Below are 17,023 nucleotides of genomic sequence, written 5' to 3' on the forward strand. Positions count from 1 at the left end.
ACAGGTACATAATCCAGTGCTGGATTGGAGATCTATGTCTGTAACTGGTTGGGGTTGTCAGGGGATACATAGTGATATTCCTTTGATGTCAATTTCCTTGCCCCCTTCTTCTGAAGTTCCTGAGTTTTTGTCGGATTTCCAGGATATATTTGATGAGCCTAAGTCCAGTTCCCTGCCTCCTCATAGGGACTGCGATTGTGCCATTAATTTGATTCCTGGCTGTAAGTTCCCTAAGGGCAGACTTTTCAATCTGTCTGTGCCAGAGCATGCCGCTATGCGGAGTTATGTAAAGGAGTCCTTGGAGAAGGGGCATATTCGCCCGTCTTCGTCACCGTTGGGGGCTGGATTCTTCTTTCTTGCCAAGAAGGATGGCTCCTTGAGACCCTGTATAAATTATCGCCTTCTCAATAAGATCACGGTCAAATTCCAGTACCCTTTACCTTTACTTTCTGATTTGTTTGCTCGGATTAAGGGTGCCAGTTGGTTTACTAAAATCGACCTTCGAGGGGCGTATAATCTCTTGCGTATTAAACAAGGTGATGAATGGAAAACAGCATTTAATACGCCCGAAGGCCATTTTGAATATCTTGTGATGCCATTCGGGCTCTCTAATGCTCCATCGGTATTTCAGTCCTTTATGCATGATATCTTCCGGAATTATCTGGATAAATTCATGATTGTGTATTTGGATGATATTTTGTTTTTTTCCGATGATTGGGAGTCTCATGTGAAGCAGGTTAGGATGGTGTTTCAGGTCCTTCGTGCTAATGCGTTGTTTGTGAAGGGGTCTAAGTGCCTCTTTGGAGTTCAGAAGGTTTCTTTTATGGGTTTCATTTTTTCTCCCTCGGCTATTGAAATGGACCCTGCTAAAGTCCAGGCCATTCATGATTGGACTCAACCCACATTTGTAAAGAGCCTTCAGAAATTTTTGGGCTTTGCTAATTTTTATCGACGCTTTATTGCTAATTTTTCTAGGGGGGTGAAGCCTCTGACCGATTTGACGAAGAAAGATGCTGATGTGATGAATTGGTCCTCTGCGGCTGTTGAGGCCTTTCAGGAGCTTAAATGTCGTTTTACTTCTGCCCCTGTGTTGCGTCAGCCAGATGTTTCGCTCCCTTTTCAGGTTGAGGTTGATGCTTCTGAGATTGGGGCAGGGGCCGTTTTGTCTCAGAGAAATTCTGATGGCTCTTTGATGAAACCATGTGCTTTCTTCTCCAGAAAGTTTTCGCCTGCTGAGCGTAATTGTGATGTCGGCAATCGGGAGTTGTTGGCTATGTAGTGGGCATTTGAGGAGTGGCGACATTGGCTTGAGGGAGCCAAGCATCGCGTGGTGGTCTTGACTGATCATAAGAATCTGATTTACCTCGAGTCTGCTAAGCAGTTGAATCCTAGACAAGCTCGGTGGTCTCTGTTTTTCTCCCGTTTTGATTTTGTGGTCTCGTATATTCCAGGATCTAAGAATGTGAAGGCTGATGCCCTTTCTAGGAGTTTTTTGCCTGACTCTCCGGGAATTCTTGAGCCGGCTGGGATCCTCAAGGAGGGGGTGATTCTTTCTGCCAGCCCATCTCCCCTGATTTGCGGCGGGTACTTCAGGAGTTTCAGGCTGATAAACCTGACCGCTGTCCAGTGGGGAGACTGTTTGTTCCTGATAGATAGACTAGCAGGATAATTTCTGAGGTTCATTGTTCGGTGTTGGCTGGTCACCCTGGGATTTTCGGTACCAGAGATTTGGTGGCTAGGTCCTTTTGGTGGCCTTCCTTGTCACGGGATGTGCGTTCGTTTGTGCAGTCCTGTGGGACCTGTGCTCGGGCTAAGCCTTGCTGTTCCCGTGCCAGTGGGTTGCTTTTGCCTTTGCCTATTCCTGAGAGGCCCTGGACGCATATTTCCATGGATTTTATTTCTGATCTTCCTGTTTCTCAGAAGATGTCTGTCATCTGGGTGGTTTGTGACCGTTTTTCTAAGATGGTCCATTTGGTACCGTTGCCTAAGTTGCCTTCCTCCTCTGATTTGGTTCCATTATTTTTTCAGCATGTGGTTCGTTTGCATGGTATTCCGGAGAATATTGTGTCTGACAGAGGTTCCCAGTTGGTTTCTAGGTTTTGGCGGTCCTTTTGTGCTAGTATGGGCATTGATTTGTCTTTTTCTTCAGCATTCCATCCTCAGACAAATGGCCAAACAGAGCGAACCAATCAGACCTTGGAAACCTATTTGAGATGCTTCGTGTCTGCTGATCAGGATGATTGGGTGACCTTTTTGCCGTTGGCCGAGTTTGCCCTTAATAATCGGGCTAGTTCGGCTACCTTGGTTTCGCCTTTTTTTTGTAACTTTGGTTTTCATCCTCGTTTTTCTTCGGGGCAGCTTGAGCCTTCTGACTGTCCTGGTGTGGATTCTGTGGCGGACAGGTTGCAGCAAATTTGGACTCATGTGGTGGACAATTTGACGTTGTCTCAGGAAAAGGCTCAACGTTTTGCTAACCGTCGTCGGTGTGTTGGTCCCCGGCTTCGTGTTGGGGATTTGGTCTGGTTGTCTTCTCGTCATGTTCCTATGAAGGTTTCTTCCCCTAAGTTCAAGCCTCGCTTTATTGGGCCTTATAAGATTTCTGAAATTATCAATCCGGTGTCTTTTCGTTTGGCCCTTCCAGCTTCTTTTTCCATTCATAATGTGTTCCATAGATCCTTGTTGCGGAGATATGTGGTACCTATGGTTCCCTCCGTTGATCCTCCTGCTCCGGTGTTGGTTATTATTATTATTATTATTATTATTCATTTTTATAGCGCCATTTATTCCATGGCGCTTTACATGTGAAGTACGGGGCAAATATAGACAAACATTAAACATGAGCAAAAACAAGGCACACGGGTACATAAGGAGGGAGGACCCTGCCCGCGAGGGCTCACAGTCTGCAGGGGATGGGTGATGATACACTAGGAGAGGGTAGAGCTGGTTGAGCCGGTTGAGGGGGAATTGGAATATGTGGTGGAGAAGATTTTGGATTCTCGTTTTTCGAGGCGGAAGCTCCAATATCTGGTCAAGTGGAAGGGTTATGGCCAGGAGGATAATTCTTGGGTTGTTGCCTCCGATGTTCATGCTGCCGATTTGGTTTGTGCTTTCCATTTGGCTCGTCCTGATCAGCCTGGGAGCTCTGGTGAGGGTTCGGTGATCCCTCCTCAAGGGGGGGTACTGTTGTGAATTCCGTTCTGGAGCTCCCTCCTGTGGTTGCTAATGGTATTTTTGTGAGTTCTGCCCTTGGGCTCCCTCTGGTGGTTTCGAGTGGAACTGCTGCTCCTTTAGGTAGCTGTAGCAGCTGCCTCCACTGATCGCCTTGCCTGGGTTTGTTATTTAAACCTGCTCTGGGCTTTAGTTCATGCCAGCTGTCAATGTTCTTGGTTGGATTTGGTTCTCTCCTTGGATTTCTCATATGGCCTGTCCTTGTCAGCAAAAGATAAGTTTTTGCTAGTTCTTGTTTGTCCATTTGTTTGGACTCTGTATGTCTCTTTTTGTCCAGCTTGTCACTATGTCATATTCAGGCTAGCTGGAAGCTCTGGGGAAGCAGATTTGCCCCTCCACACCGTGAGTCGGTGTGGAGTTCATTTTTGTAAACTCTGCGTGGATTTTGTAGTTTTTAATACTGACCGCACAGTATCCTTTTCTCTCTGTCTATCAAGTTTAGTATTGGCCTCCTTTGCTGAAATCTGATTTCATTTCTGTGTACGTCATTTCCCTCTCCACTCACAGTCAATATTTGTGGGGGGCTGTCTTTCCTTTGGGGGTTTTCTCTGAGGCAAGATAGCTTTCTATTTCCTACTTTAGGGGTAGTTAGCTCTTAGGCTGTGACGAGGTGTCTAGGGAGAGTCAGGAACATCCCACGGCTATTACTAGTGTTGTTGTTAGGATTAGGGACTGCGGTCAGTAGAGATACCACCTCCTCAGAGCTCATCCCATGTTGCGTTTTAGCCACCAGGTCATATCAGTGTGGCCTCTTAACCACCAGGTCATAACAATAGGCCCAGTACTATTTATTAGGGTTAGCTAGCCATAGGTGGGAGGGTTGATATTGTATGTGTGATTTGGGTAATCATGCAGTTAATTATGTTTTTTTTTTATATTGTGTGATATTGTTGTGATATTACTGGTTATTGTGGGTTATTACTGTGTGATATTGTTGGGATATCACTGTATACTGTAGTGATATTACAGTTTTAGAGTTGTATATCTATCTATATATATATATATATATATATATATATATATATTATAGTCGCCAGCTTGGGTATAAATATATACGTATGTTATAGACTAGACTGTAGACTTGTGTGTGTGTAATAAATATCCTTTATTGTTACACTGTTTTGTCTCAGTTAGTATATAGTATAAGGAAAAGATAACGTTGAGGCGTATTTAGTGGGTGTTAATTCAAGGTTGGCGTTAATAGTTAATATCGGACCTCATTAGAGGTGTAAGGAAGTTTTCCTCTTTTGATACTATAAGTTTCAGTATTATTAGGAGGAAAACCCGCCACTTTACAAGTATTACTATTTTTTTCTATTTAATCCATTTAAATCCATTAACCCTTTTGAATCATGCAAAATGTGATTTGAATTAAAAATAAATAACACAAATATCAGATTCTGGCAATTTTTTTTTTTTGTGAAATTATTGCCTCATGTCTATCTACAGCCTGTACAATCTTGGTGTTGATTATCACTTTGGATTTCACAATGTAAACAGTAAAAGTGCTGGAAATTTGTGATAAGGATAACACTAATGATCCTTCCATCTTGCTGCTCATCAATGCTTTTAAACTCATTTTCTAGTTTGCAGGTTTAAGCGCTTGAACTCCTTTTAAAGTAATATAATATTGCTTGAAGAAAGTGCTATACTATGTACCATGGACAACTGTAGATGCAGCTTATAGTATCATCAAAAATGGATTTCAGGTTTCTAATCAGGGGATGTTGGGAAGAGGAGTCGATGCCAGTAAAGATAAAGAGAAGGCACCAAGATATCCAATAAATATAAAAGAACCAAACGTGGTTTTGTAGCTTTCTGTAAGGGTGGAAAGGTTAGGAAGATTGACAAGAACATCCATTGCGTCTCACTTGGCATCATCACGGATATGATTGTGCTTTGGTTCCTCCGAGAGGTGGAACGGTGACAAGTAAGCTGGAAGAAAACCCATAAAAGATCACAGTGATTGATGTTCTCAGTGGTCCTTCTCGTTATTTGAATAACTTCATGGCTCATTGTGCCGATCAATGGCAATCAGGTCCCCAAGAACTCCAAAGTTAGGTCACCAATATCCCAGAAGACCCTTTAATAAATATATATGTTGCTTCGTCTAGGGCCTTGTGATGAAACCAGATTTTATCTTAATTTCCCCGACAACCATATTTTTGCAAACCAAAAGAACTGACTTTTTATCTTTATATTGGCTGATGGATTTAAGTGTTTATGTCTGGTGGGTCAAGAAGACAGACTTGCAAACTCATATACTATTTAACATACTGTGTAAGTCTGTAATAGTGACTTGTACATAGAGTGTGTATAGCTTTGTTTATTGATGTGTGCTGATATGCTAATAGTGCATTATATTCTGGAACCAGCTTGGTGACTTCGAAAGTAGAGAGGGAAAGACTGTGCAAATAGATTGAATGGTCAAGTAGTGCTGCTTGATCTCATCACCATTATTTACCTTCTCTTGATGTTGGACTTAAGGACACTGGGTAAATTTAAAAATAGCTTACAGGCCTCGGGTATAAAAGAGACTTCTTTTTTTCTGGTAAGAGACTCTTCAGGATCTCAGCCAAGGGTACGTCGGACCCGGCTGAAGAACACAGGACTTCTCTCTGATATCTCCCTACACTTGTCGTTACCTCCTCTCTGCGTGCATACCACAGATGGAGTAGCGACCCTGGGAGCTCTGACGTAACATCCACCATTATCTCGGCGAGTCAGCGGAAGGGTGAGGCCCTGCAATGTGCACCATCTTGGGATAATTGCTGAGATTGTTCTGTTTGCTATTGTGTGTTGTGGTTCAATAAAGTATTGCCACACTGTTTTACCTTAATCCTGTGTTGTCTGTGTAGTATATTGCCCACCGGGAGATAGAGCGGGCGTTCAGTGGTATGAGCCCTGGTCCATGCAGTCTTGCTAAAGACAGCCGGGCCAGCGGATGAGAGCACCCATTGACCCTGTTTCTCCACAGGCCTCATATAATGTAATGGACCCTTGTAGAGTCCTTGGAATGTACTCACCAGATATCAGAAAATTCAGGAATGCACACATCCATTCCACACATTCCTTTTTATAATCTTGTCAAACAATTTTAGTTTCTTTTCTAAAGTTTTGTGTCTGTTTGGTTTCTCAGGAGATAAAATGGTAGGAGAAGTTACATACTTAAAATAGTTGAAGAAAGACACATGATTGATCATCATACGAAGCGAGGTTAAAAAGAGGAAGTGATGATGTTGAAAATGAAACAAGAAGATTAATCCAACTAACTCAATGAGAAAGTGAAAAAACAAACTTTGTTATGCGAGATTCACACTTGCAGTTTATTTTTTAACATTTTTTGAGACAAACACTGGAGGGAACACGATAGAGGTGGGAGATGTGCGGGAAGTATCAGATGTGTCTATTATTGGGGTATCTGTGCACGGTTATTATAGATACAAATCACAGCCAGATTGAGGGTATAAAAACCAGAGATTCCTATGAAATTGTCATGGTGAAACCAAAACTTATCTCTATAAGATCAGAACACAAATCCGTCCATAATCCTCTCAGTTATAGCTGTTATCCTTTACTTAATGTTTTTTTCTGGATTTCAAAAACATGTAAAAATCACCTGCCTATCTGAGGAGACTTTCTACGAGATTTTGACTGTGGCAATTCGGTGCTCATTCAGACAATAGAGTATTTGTGAGGTCAGATACTGACATCAGACATCAAGAGAGAAGGTCTAGTTTCCGACTTTTAAATCATCCTACAGGTTTTCGAAAAGGCTGTGGTCAGGGGACTCGAGTTTCTTCACACCAAGCCCATGAAACCATGATGTTTTGTGCACAGTTATTCTGCAACAGAAAATTATTTTCTTCAAACTGTCGCCAAAAAAGCTCAAAACTACAGTTTCCTATTTTTTCTTCTGCAGAATTAACCTCACCCTTTACTGGAAATTAATTTTCTCAAGAAAATGGAAATCAACCACAAACAATTTTCCCTCCTCTTTTTCAATGCTCAGTCTCTTTTACTAACTGACTCTAATAAGATCTCACCACTGTATATAATTCCAGGCACACAATGGACGCCGCCATTCTCCAGTCCTTGTGCTATCCACCCTCAGTGCATGCTCCAATGCCGCTCTCATGTTACAAGCTGCACTTTTCTCCATTAACTGCACTAGAGACTCAAACTAGACGAGAATTCTTGTGTAGAGACTGCTGTGACTTCTTGTAACAAAGTCCTCACTCATCCATGACAAACTCCACGCAACATTTGGATTTGGACTCAATAGGGCACATGTTGATGTGACTATATTTGCGGACAATAAAATGTCATTTTAAAAAATTATCGACTGGTGACATTACCTTTATTCTTGGATCAGAAGTCACTTATTTTGTAAATGTGGCATTCAGTCCACACAAAGGTTGATCTGAAAATAAAAGGCTTTTCGGAGTTGAAGTCAACAGGACTGGAGCGGCTCAGCAAACCAGAGAAAACGTGGATCATCAAATATTTTAATCAACTATATTATATTGCATACAAATTTAGACAAAGTTATGGAATTCATTTTTTTGGGGTAGTGTATCTTTAATGACTCCACATTTTCAGTAGTCTTTCAAGTCTACTGCCTCAGAATAACCTTTGATTCCAGTCAATCCAACTGCACATCAAAATCTTTACTGTCTCCTGTCCCCTCCATATGTCTCTGTCCTAATCTCTTTATACCTCTCCACACAATCTCGGGTCCATAACCTCTCCTTATATCTGTCCTAATCTCCTGATACCTCCCACATGTAATATCCAGTCCATAACCTGTCCTTTCCTTACATCTCTGCCCTAATGCCCTGATACCTTCCCCACATGTAATCTCCAGTTCATAACCTGTCCTCTCCATACATCTCTGTCCTAATCTCCTGATACCTCCCCACATGTAATCTCCAGTCTATAACCTGTCCTCTCCTTACATCTCTGCCCTAATCTCCTGATACCTCCCCACATGTAATCTCCAGTCCATAACCTGTCCTCTCCATACATCTCTGCCCTAATCTCCTGATACCTCCCCACATGTAATCTCCAGTCCATAACCTGTCCTCTCCATACATCTCTGCCCTAATCTCCTGATACCTTTCCACATGTAATCTCCAATTCATAACCTGTCCTCTCCATACATCTCTGCCCTAATCTCCTGATACGTCCCCACATGTAATCTCCAATCCATAACCTGTCCTCTCCATACGTCTCTGTCCTCTCCATACGTCTCTGTCCTAATCCCCTGATACCTCCTGACATGTAATCTCCAGTCCATAACCTGTCCTCTCCTTTCATCTCTGTCCTAATCTCCTGATACCTCCCCATATGTAATTTCCAGTCCATTTGCACCTTTTTCCATTCACTTTTGAGTTAAGGTCACTTAAATAAATACAATAATTGATGACTTTTTTTGATGAATGCATCTTTTTATTGCACAATTTCAGGAATAATATTACATACACGACTTTGTTCAGTGATACTTCTAAAAGAGGCAGGATGGAGATGCCCAGAGTCTATAAAAAGTGGCAGTGATTATAACATGCAAAAAGCTTAATAGTAGTATCACTTTGTCAAATTAATGGGACATAATTTTTGACATAGAAAATTAGAAACATTTGATTTGGAGGAAAATAAAAAAAGATCAATTGTTTCCTGGCAGATTAAACGTTTTAAAATTGCTCCTATTTTCTATACTGCTGTAACAAATATTCCAGCTCATGATGATATTGAAGTGGCGCTTTAACAATTTCCACCACCTTTATTCTTTCAGGGTCCCAAATACAATCCTCTTCTAGCCCACTCTTAACAGCTCCACAGAATGCAGGCACCCAGGCGGTATCGTATCCATGGTCGTGCCAAGTCTTCTGCAAGGGGTGACCTTGATAATCAATCTTCTTCACCTTGCCCACATTAACTCTAAGTTTTAGGACAACCTGTTCTGTTTGGTTGAATAAGGGGTATCGGAGAGCTTTGTTCTTGTCTCTACTGACGTAGACCCCTCGTCCCAGCATCCCATCACAAGATTGCCTAAATCCAGTTTTGATTATTTCTTTGGCTGCAGAATATGTGGTGCCGTGGTACATCACGTAGATTTTCCCATCCTGCGGCAGATCATTACTACTGAGAATAACTTCCTGAAATCCAGGCAAAGACTCCTCTCTCCAAATAAAGCTGTTGCAGTTCGTAGAAAATTGAAAAGAAAATGCCATGATCGCTGTAATAAATAAAGATGATACGGTGAGTGGTATACAGCACTGACCTAGATCAAAATTTCTGCACTATACAAGCAAAATGGTTTTGCTTAATCACATGGTATCCATACTAGAGTTGCGCGAATTTTTCAATATTCGGTTCGGATTATGATCACCAGTGAATATGGTATTTGCAATATTTGCCGAACACCATTGGAGTCAATGTGAGTAGAAATGAGCGAATGAGTTCGGAACTGATCATCAAACATAAATTCGGCCCGAATAGGGTACCAATATGGCACGAATATGTTAAATTCGGAATCGGCGATCGTTTCCAAACATATTCGAAAAGAGACAAAGAGTTTGTAATTCCAACAGAGTCAGAGACAACTTAGGGAGAAGACACAATGGAAAAGTAATGCTCCCTATGCAGATGGAAACATATAAGATCTGTGTGAAACTGAGGCTTAGTTATATAAAAAAAAGTGCAAGTCCAGATATAAAATATGTTATGTAAAAACAGGCAAAAAATTATAAATAGGCCATAATGTACATTTATGCACGTGAGGAATAATAGAGGAATTTGCAAAGCATGTGTACAAAGACTCGAAAACCAGGTATAATTATTGAATCTGATATTCATACGTTCCCATGATTGTCTCCTCACAGTGTTGTGGCATAGGTTTTGGGGACAATCCTTTGTCAGTAGGTTGGCAAAACACCAGCAGGAGAGCATAATTATATACTCTTCAGCCAGTACAAATACAGATTGTAAAAAAAAAAACAGCTGAACCTGTTGGCGTATGAACAAGCCCTATATCTGGTATTAATTAGCATTTTGAGTATTTACATTCGTAATAACTTAACTCATTGCACACACTCTCCCCACGGTTATTCTCTTTGACTTTGCAATGATATACTCACATGGCATTGTAAATTACGGTACATGAATATTTAAAATATACAAAGAGATTATGCATATGGTAGAAACCTTATATTAGGACAGATCTGCATTGTGACCGTCCATGAGATCTACCTTCGATTCCGTGAGATTGGTGATCGTCACTTCAGCAATAACCTTTGTTATTCAGGCACTAATATAAAATATAATAAATATAACATCAAAATAACAGACAAATAATCTAAGTCTATTCTTTTTGTTTACATCAAGAAGACTGAATACGCCTATTTATTTTGTTTGCACTGGTTTATTATGCCTGTTTTCATAAACCAGTTGAAAATTTAAACGGGAAGCATTCCTGTAACTGCCTCTTTAAGTTGTCGAGTGAGTCGATCAGGGACAATATATATATAAAATATATTGCAGCATGCGATTGTAGAGGCCTTGGTATGTACTCACCAGATATCAGAAGGAGCCGGAATGCAGCCGTTTCCACATATCTTCACCTTTTATAAACTTATCAAATAGTTTTGGTTTCCTTTTTAAAGTTTTACATCTGCAAAACTTTTTTTATTTGTTTCCTTAGCAGATGAATTTTTAAGCTATTCTTAGAATAGTTGATGAAAGACACATGTACAGTAAAACGAAACTAGAAAAATAAAGGAACTGATGAAAACATTTTTAAAAAAATTATATTTTTAATTAACTCAATGAGAAAAAAATATATATATATATTTATAAACTTGTTATGTGAGATTCACACATGCAATTAAAAAAAAAATCATACAAACACAGGAGTGAACAGAAAAGACGTAGACTATGTGCTGGCAATTTATTATGGGGGCATCTGTGTGCTGTTACCCTAGATACAAATCACAGCCTGACTGTGGGTATAAAACCCCCAAACTGACTGCTTGATAGATTGTCCTTGAAGTTGTCAGTTTTGTCCTTGACTTGTCTTCATAATATGGCTGCACCTAATCTCCTCAAATGAAACTATCCAACTTTACTCAAATTTTTTATACTGCACTTCAAAACATGTAAAAGTTGCTTACCTATTTATATGGTGCTTTTCAGCCATTTTTGAAGGTCTATAATGAAAAAATGGATAACAAAACAAACCTACAGGAAAACTAACAAATCAAAACACTGTATGTAAATGTTCTCATAGACTTTTTTTTCATAAAAAAAGACATACAGCAACTTAAGATGTAATAAAATCAGTGTTTGATATGCAATATTTGGCCTAAGTACATGAACACCTGAGCATTAATCCTTCATCAGTTGTTGGACATCCTATTTGAAAACCATGGGTGGAGTTATCGATTGGCCCCTTATTGTGGCTTTACTCGTGTCCACTCTTCTGGGAAGGCTTTTTATGACATTTTGGTGTGTGTTTGTGGCAATTCGTTGCTCAATCAGTCAAACAAGTAGTTATGAGGTCAGATACTGACAGCAGGAGAGAAGGTCTAACTTTAGTTCCCAACTTGTTTATTAGTTCATCCTACAGGTGTTCAAAAGAGTTGAGATCAGGGTACCCTGAATAACATTGGCCCGCACAACAATGCTCCTGCTGGGTGGGAAATGGGGGTAATGAGGACTTTAACCCCTTTACCCCCAAGGGTGGTTTGCACGTTAATGACCAGGCCAATTTTTACAATTCTGACCACTGTCAGAGTTTATAACTCTGGAACGCTTCAACGGATCCCGGTAATTCTGACACTGTTTTCTCGTGACATACTGTACTTCATGATAGTGGTAAAATTTCTTTGATATTACCTGCGTTTATTTGTGAAAAAAATGGAAATTGTTTGAAAGTTTTGAAAATTTCGCAATTTTCCAACTTTGAATTTTATGCAATTAAATCACAGAGATATGTCACACAAAATACTTAATAAGTAACATTTCCCACATGTCTACTTTACATGAGCACAATTTTGGAACCAAATTTTTTTTTTGTTAGGGAGTTATAAGGGTTAAAAGTTGACCAGCAATTTCTCATTTTTACAACACATTTTTTATTTAGGGACCACATCTCATTTGAAGTCATTTTGAGGGGTCTATATGATAGAAAATAACCAAGTGTGACACCATTCTAAAAACTGCACCCCTAAAGGTGCTCAAAACCACATTCAATAAGTTTATTAACCCTTCAGGTGTTTCACAGGAATTTTTGGAATGTTTAAATAAAAATGAACATTTAACTTTTTTTCACAAAAAATTTACTTCAGCTCCAATTTGTTTTATTTTACCAAGGGTAACAGGAGAACATGGACCCCAAAAGCTGTTGTACAATTTGTCCTGAGTACGCCGATACCCATATGTGGAGGTAAACCACTGTTTGGGCGCATGGCAGAGCTCGGAAGCGAAGGAGCGCCATTTGACTTTTCAATGCAAAATTGACTGGAATTGAGATGGGACGCCATGTTGCGTTTGGAGAGTCACTGATGTGCCTAAACATTGAAACCCCCCACAAGTGACACCATTTTGGAAAGTAGACCCCCTAAGGAACTTATCTAGATGTGTGGTGAGCACTTTGACCCATTAAGTGATTCACAGAAGTTTATAATGCAGAGCCGTAAAAATAAAAAATCATATTTTTTCACAAAAATGATCTTTTCGCCCCCAATTTTTTATTTTCCCAACGGTAAGAGAAGAAATTGGACCCCAAAAGTGACACCACAAGTGACACCTTTTTGGAAAGTAGACGCCTAAGGAACTCATCTAGATGTGTTGTGAGAGCTTTGAACCCCCAAGTGTTTCACTACAGTTTATAACGCAGAGCCGTGAAAATAAAAATTCTTTTTTTTTTCCCAAAAAATTATTTTTTAGCCCCCAGTTTTGTATTTTTCCAAGGGTAAAAGTTGAAATTGGACCCCAAAAGTTGTTGTCCAATTTGTCCTGAGTACGCTGATACCCCATATGTGGGGGGAACCACCGTTTGAGCGCATGGCAGAGCTCGGAAGGGAAGGAGCGTCATTTGGAATGCAGACTTAGGTGGATTGGTCTGCAGGCGTCACATTGCGTTTGCAGAGCCCCTAATGTACCTAAACAGTAGAAACCCCCCACAAGTGACCCCATATTGGAAACTAGACCCCGCAAGGAACTTATCTACGATTACAGCAATACCTCATTTATATCTTTTTTTTATGTCTGGCGCTTTTATACGATAAAAACTATTTTATATAAAAAATAATTATTTTTGCATCGCTTTAGTCTGAGGACTATAACTTTTTAATTTTTTCGTTGATGATGCTGTATGGCGGCTCGTTTTTTGAGGGACAAGACGTTTTCAGCGGTACCATGGTTATTTATATCCATTTTTTTGATCGCGTGTTATTCCACTTTTTGTTTGGCGGTATGATAATAAAGCGTTGTTTTTTGCCTCGTGGTTTTTTTTTTTTACGGTGTTCACTGAAGGGGTTAACTAGTGAGACAGTTTTATAGGTCGGGTCATTACGGACGCGGCGATACTACATATGTGTACTTTTATTGTTTGTTTTTTTATTTAGATAAAGAAATGTATTTATAGGAACAATATATTTTTTGGGGGGGGGGATTTTTTTTTTATTTTTTTTTTACACAGGTGAATATTTTTATTTTTACACTATAACATTGCCCCAGGGGGGGGCATCATGTTATAGTGTAAGATCGCTGATCTGACACTTTGCTGTGCACTGTGTCCATTTTGGATCCGGGCCTGCTGCAGGGAGGAGGAGGTAAGAGACCCTCGGAGCAACGCGATCATATCACTTTGCTCTTGGGGTCTCAGGGAAGCATGCAGGGAGCCCCCTCCCTGCGCGATGCTTCCCTATACCGCCGGAACACTGCAATCATGTTTGATCGCAATGTGCCAGGGGTTAATGTGCCGGGAGCAGTCCGTGACCTCTCCTGGCACATAGTGCCGGATGTCAGCTGAGATAGTCAGCTGACACCCGGCCGCGCTCCCCCGTGAGCGCGGCCGATCGCATATGACGTACTATCCCGTCGGTGGTCATACGGGCCCACCCCACCTCGACGGGATAGTACGTCTAATGTCAGAAAGGGGTTAAAGAGGTTGTCCAACACTGAAATCCATTTCTTTCCACTAATCTGTGCTGTATTGTAATATACAACACCCCTGTACATTTTGTTTTTTGTTTCTACCTTTCGTTACTCCTGAATTTCACTTCATTCCCTGCACCCAATTTGTTTACATTCGGCTCTCAAGGCCTAGCAGCAAACTGGGCTTTGGCCTCAGTGTCCTCTGCCTGCCCACTGCACACTCATTGGCTCTCATTATTTCATCCTCTCCCTGCTCACTGTACACTCATTGGCTATTATTATTCTCCCCCTGTACCACCCTCTCTCTGCCCACCGCACACTCATTAGCTGTTAGTATCTGCCCCAGAACAAATTCTGACAGGACGGCCACTTGGGACAAGTTCTCACTGTACGCACAGGATCGCCATTGGGACTGGTTCCCCGTGTGCAGACAGAACAGCCACAGGGACAGGTTCACACGGTGCAGACTTAATGGCCACAAGGATAATTTCACAGTTCTGGCCTGGGTATTCAGCCCCCAGGGTGGCAGACAGGTGCTGCTGATGAGGAAATGGGGTACAGGTACCGCAGACACGGTTTCGGGATTCGGACACTGCCGAAGCGGTCATAGGAAACAATGACTAACTAAGGCAGACTAACGGGAGCACAGGATATGGGAAACCAACAGAGTAGCCCTGGGGAACTTGGCAACATACTGTACAGTTGCATACACACCAACCTCCAAACTGATCTATAGGGGTTGCTCAGGCAACTCCCATTAGGGGATGTTGCCTTTTATACAAGATGTCTCCAAGATATTGGCTGGGAGACACCTTGCAGGTGAATACACATCCTTTTTATTGTTAAAGTAGCATTAATTTCAGGTCGCTGCACATATGGAAATCAGAGTTTACAGGACACAACATAATAAATAAAAGAATACATAACATAGATAGAAAACATGTACAACAAACATAATTAAATAGGTGACAAACTGACACAATAAGGGATGTCCATGTCCATAAGAGCTTACAATCTAAAAGGGAAGAAGACGGAAGGTGAGAGTAGGAACTGCTGATGTTGTAAGGCTATGTGCACACGTTCAGGTTTTTTTTTTTTTTTTCCGCGATAAAAACGCTATAAAAACTCATTAAAAACGCATGCATTATGCATCCTATCATTTAGAATGCATTCTGCATGTTTTGTGCACATGGTGCGTTTTTTTTTCGCGAAAAAAACGCATCTCGGTAAAAAAAGCAGCATGTTCATTAATTTTGCGGATTTTCCGCGTTTTTCCCGCAATTCTATGCATTTGGAAAAAAACGCACAAAAAACGCACAAAAACGCGTAAAAAAATGCATGAAAACCCACGAAAAAAACTCATGCGGATTTCTGGCAGAAATGTCCGGTTTTTGTCAGGAAAATTTCTGCAAGAAATCCTGACGTGTGCACATACCCTCAAGTGGAGGGTTGTAGGGTTATTGCAGGTTGGAGACTTTAATGAAAGAGAGGGTCTTTAGGTTGCCTTTAAAGGTTTCAAAACTGGAGAAGATTGGTTGGAAGAGCCTGGAAAGCCATGAGCGCACAAGGAGGACCCCAAAGTTACTCTGTTAAGGAACTGCAGAATTTTTGAAAAAAAAATGAAGTTTTGAATAATTTGTTGTGAGGGCACTAAAAACTTTGTTGGATCTGCCCAGGAGTCACAGGCCAAAAATCATAAGGTTTTTGTGCAAGTTTGATTAGTGCAAAAGTTTCACAACTTCTCAAAGTGTTTTAGATCAGAAATTTGGTGAAAATACTTAGATGAATCGGGGCCTAAATTTTTGGTTGGAGAAGTATTTCAAGTTCTTAGGCTACTTTCACACTTCCGTCGGTACGGGGCCGTCGCAAACCGTCGGCCCAACGTACCGACGGACGTTGTGCTAAATTTAGCACAATGTGGGCAGCGGATGCAGTTTTACAACGCATCCGCTGCCCATTGTGATGAGCGGGGAGGAGGGGGCGGAGTTCCGGAAATGGCAGATCCGACGGACAAAAAAAGTTACATTGAACTTTTTTTGTCACAACGGACCGCTAAAACACGACGCATCTGTCGCACGACGGATGCGACGTGTGGCCATCCGTCGCAATCCGTCATCCATTAAAGTGTATGGCAAAAAAACGGATCCTGCGGGCACATTTGCAGGATCCGTTTTTTTGCCATAACGACGGATTGCGACGGAGGCAAAAAGACGGAAGTGTGAAAGTAGCTTTAGACGGGCAAAAATCTGCCAGTGCCTGGGAGACTGTATGAGGAGCAAGAGATTACTGTGGCAAAAGTAGAAGACGGGTCTATGATCAGAGACTAGGAAACAATAGTATGGGGTTTTCTGTGGTTATCTGTGCACTGCTTTTCTGTTCTGCAAGACTGTCAGGGACTTGGAGATGACACATGATTGGGATAATGCAAAAATAGTGAACATTATATGTAGACCTCTAATCTCACTAAAGTAATAAACTGCTTAAAAGCCTCTCTCTAAGTGCTATTACCGCCACCTGATAATCATCTACAGAAAATGCAATGAAAAATCTGCAATCAGATCCCAAACCTATTACAAAAAAGCATTAAGGTTCATTATCTGTAATTAGTCAGGCTGAACTATATCTCATATATAAC

The 17,023-nt window shown here is 41.0% G+C and overlaps 2 long non-coding RNA genes across 2 annotated transcripts in view; one reads left to right on the plus strand and one right to left on the minus strand.

The window, feature by feature from the left end:
* Positions 1–17,023, plus strand: part of LOC143764350 (uncharacterized) — a 29,494-nt gene that overhangs the window by 8,934 nt on the left and 3,537 nt on the right. The window lies entirely within an intron of this gene.
* LOC143764352 (uncharacterized) lies at positions 8,658–11,291 on the minus strand. The gene is made up of 2 exons (XR_013213164.1): positions 10,480–11,291; positions 8,658–9,466 (listed from the first exon to the last, which is right to left on the minus strand). It is a non-coding gene; the product is annotated as an uncharacterized LOC143764352 (long non-coding RNA).

Source organism: Ranitomeya variabilis, chromosome 4, assembly GCF_051348905.1.
Source record: "Ranitomeya variabilis isolate aRanVar5 chromosome 4, aRanVar5.hap1, whole genome shotgun sequence".
Classification (NCBI taxonomy): Eukaryota; Metazoa; Chordata; class Amphibia; order Anura; family Dendrobatidae; genus Ranitomeya; species Ranitomeya variabilis.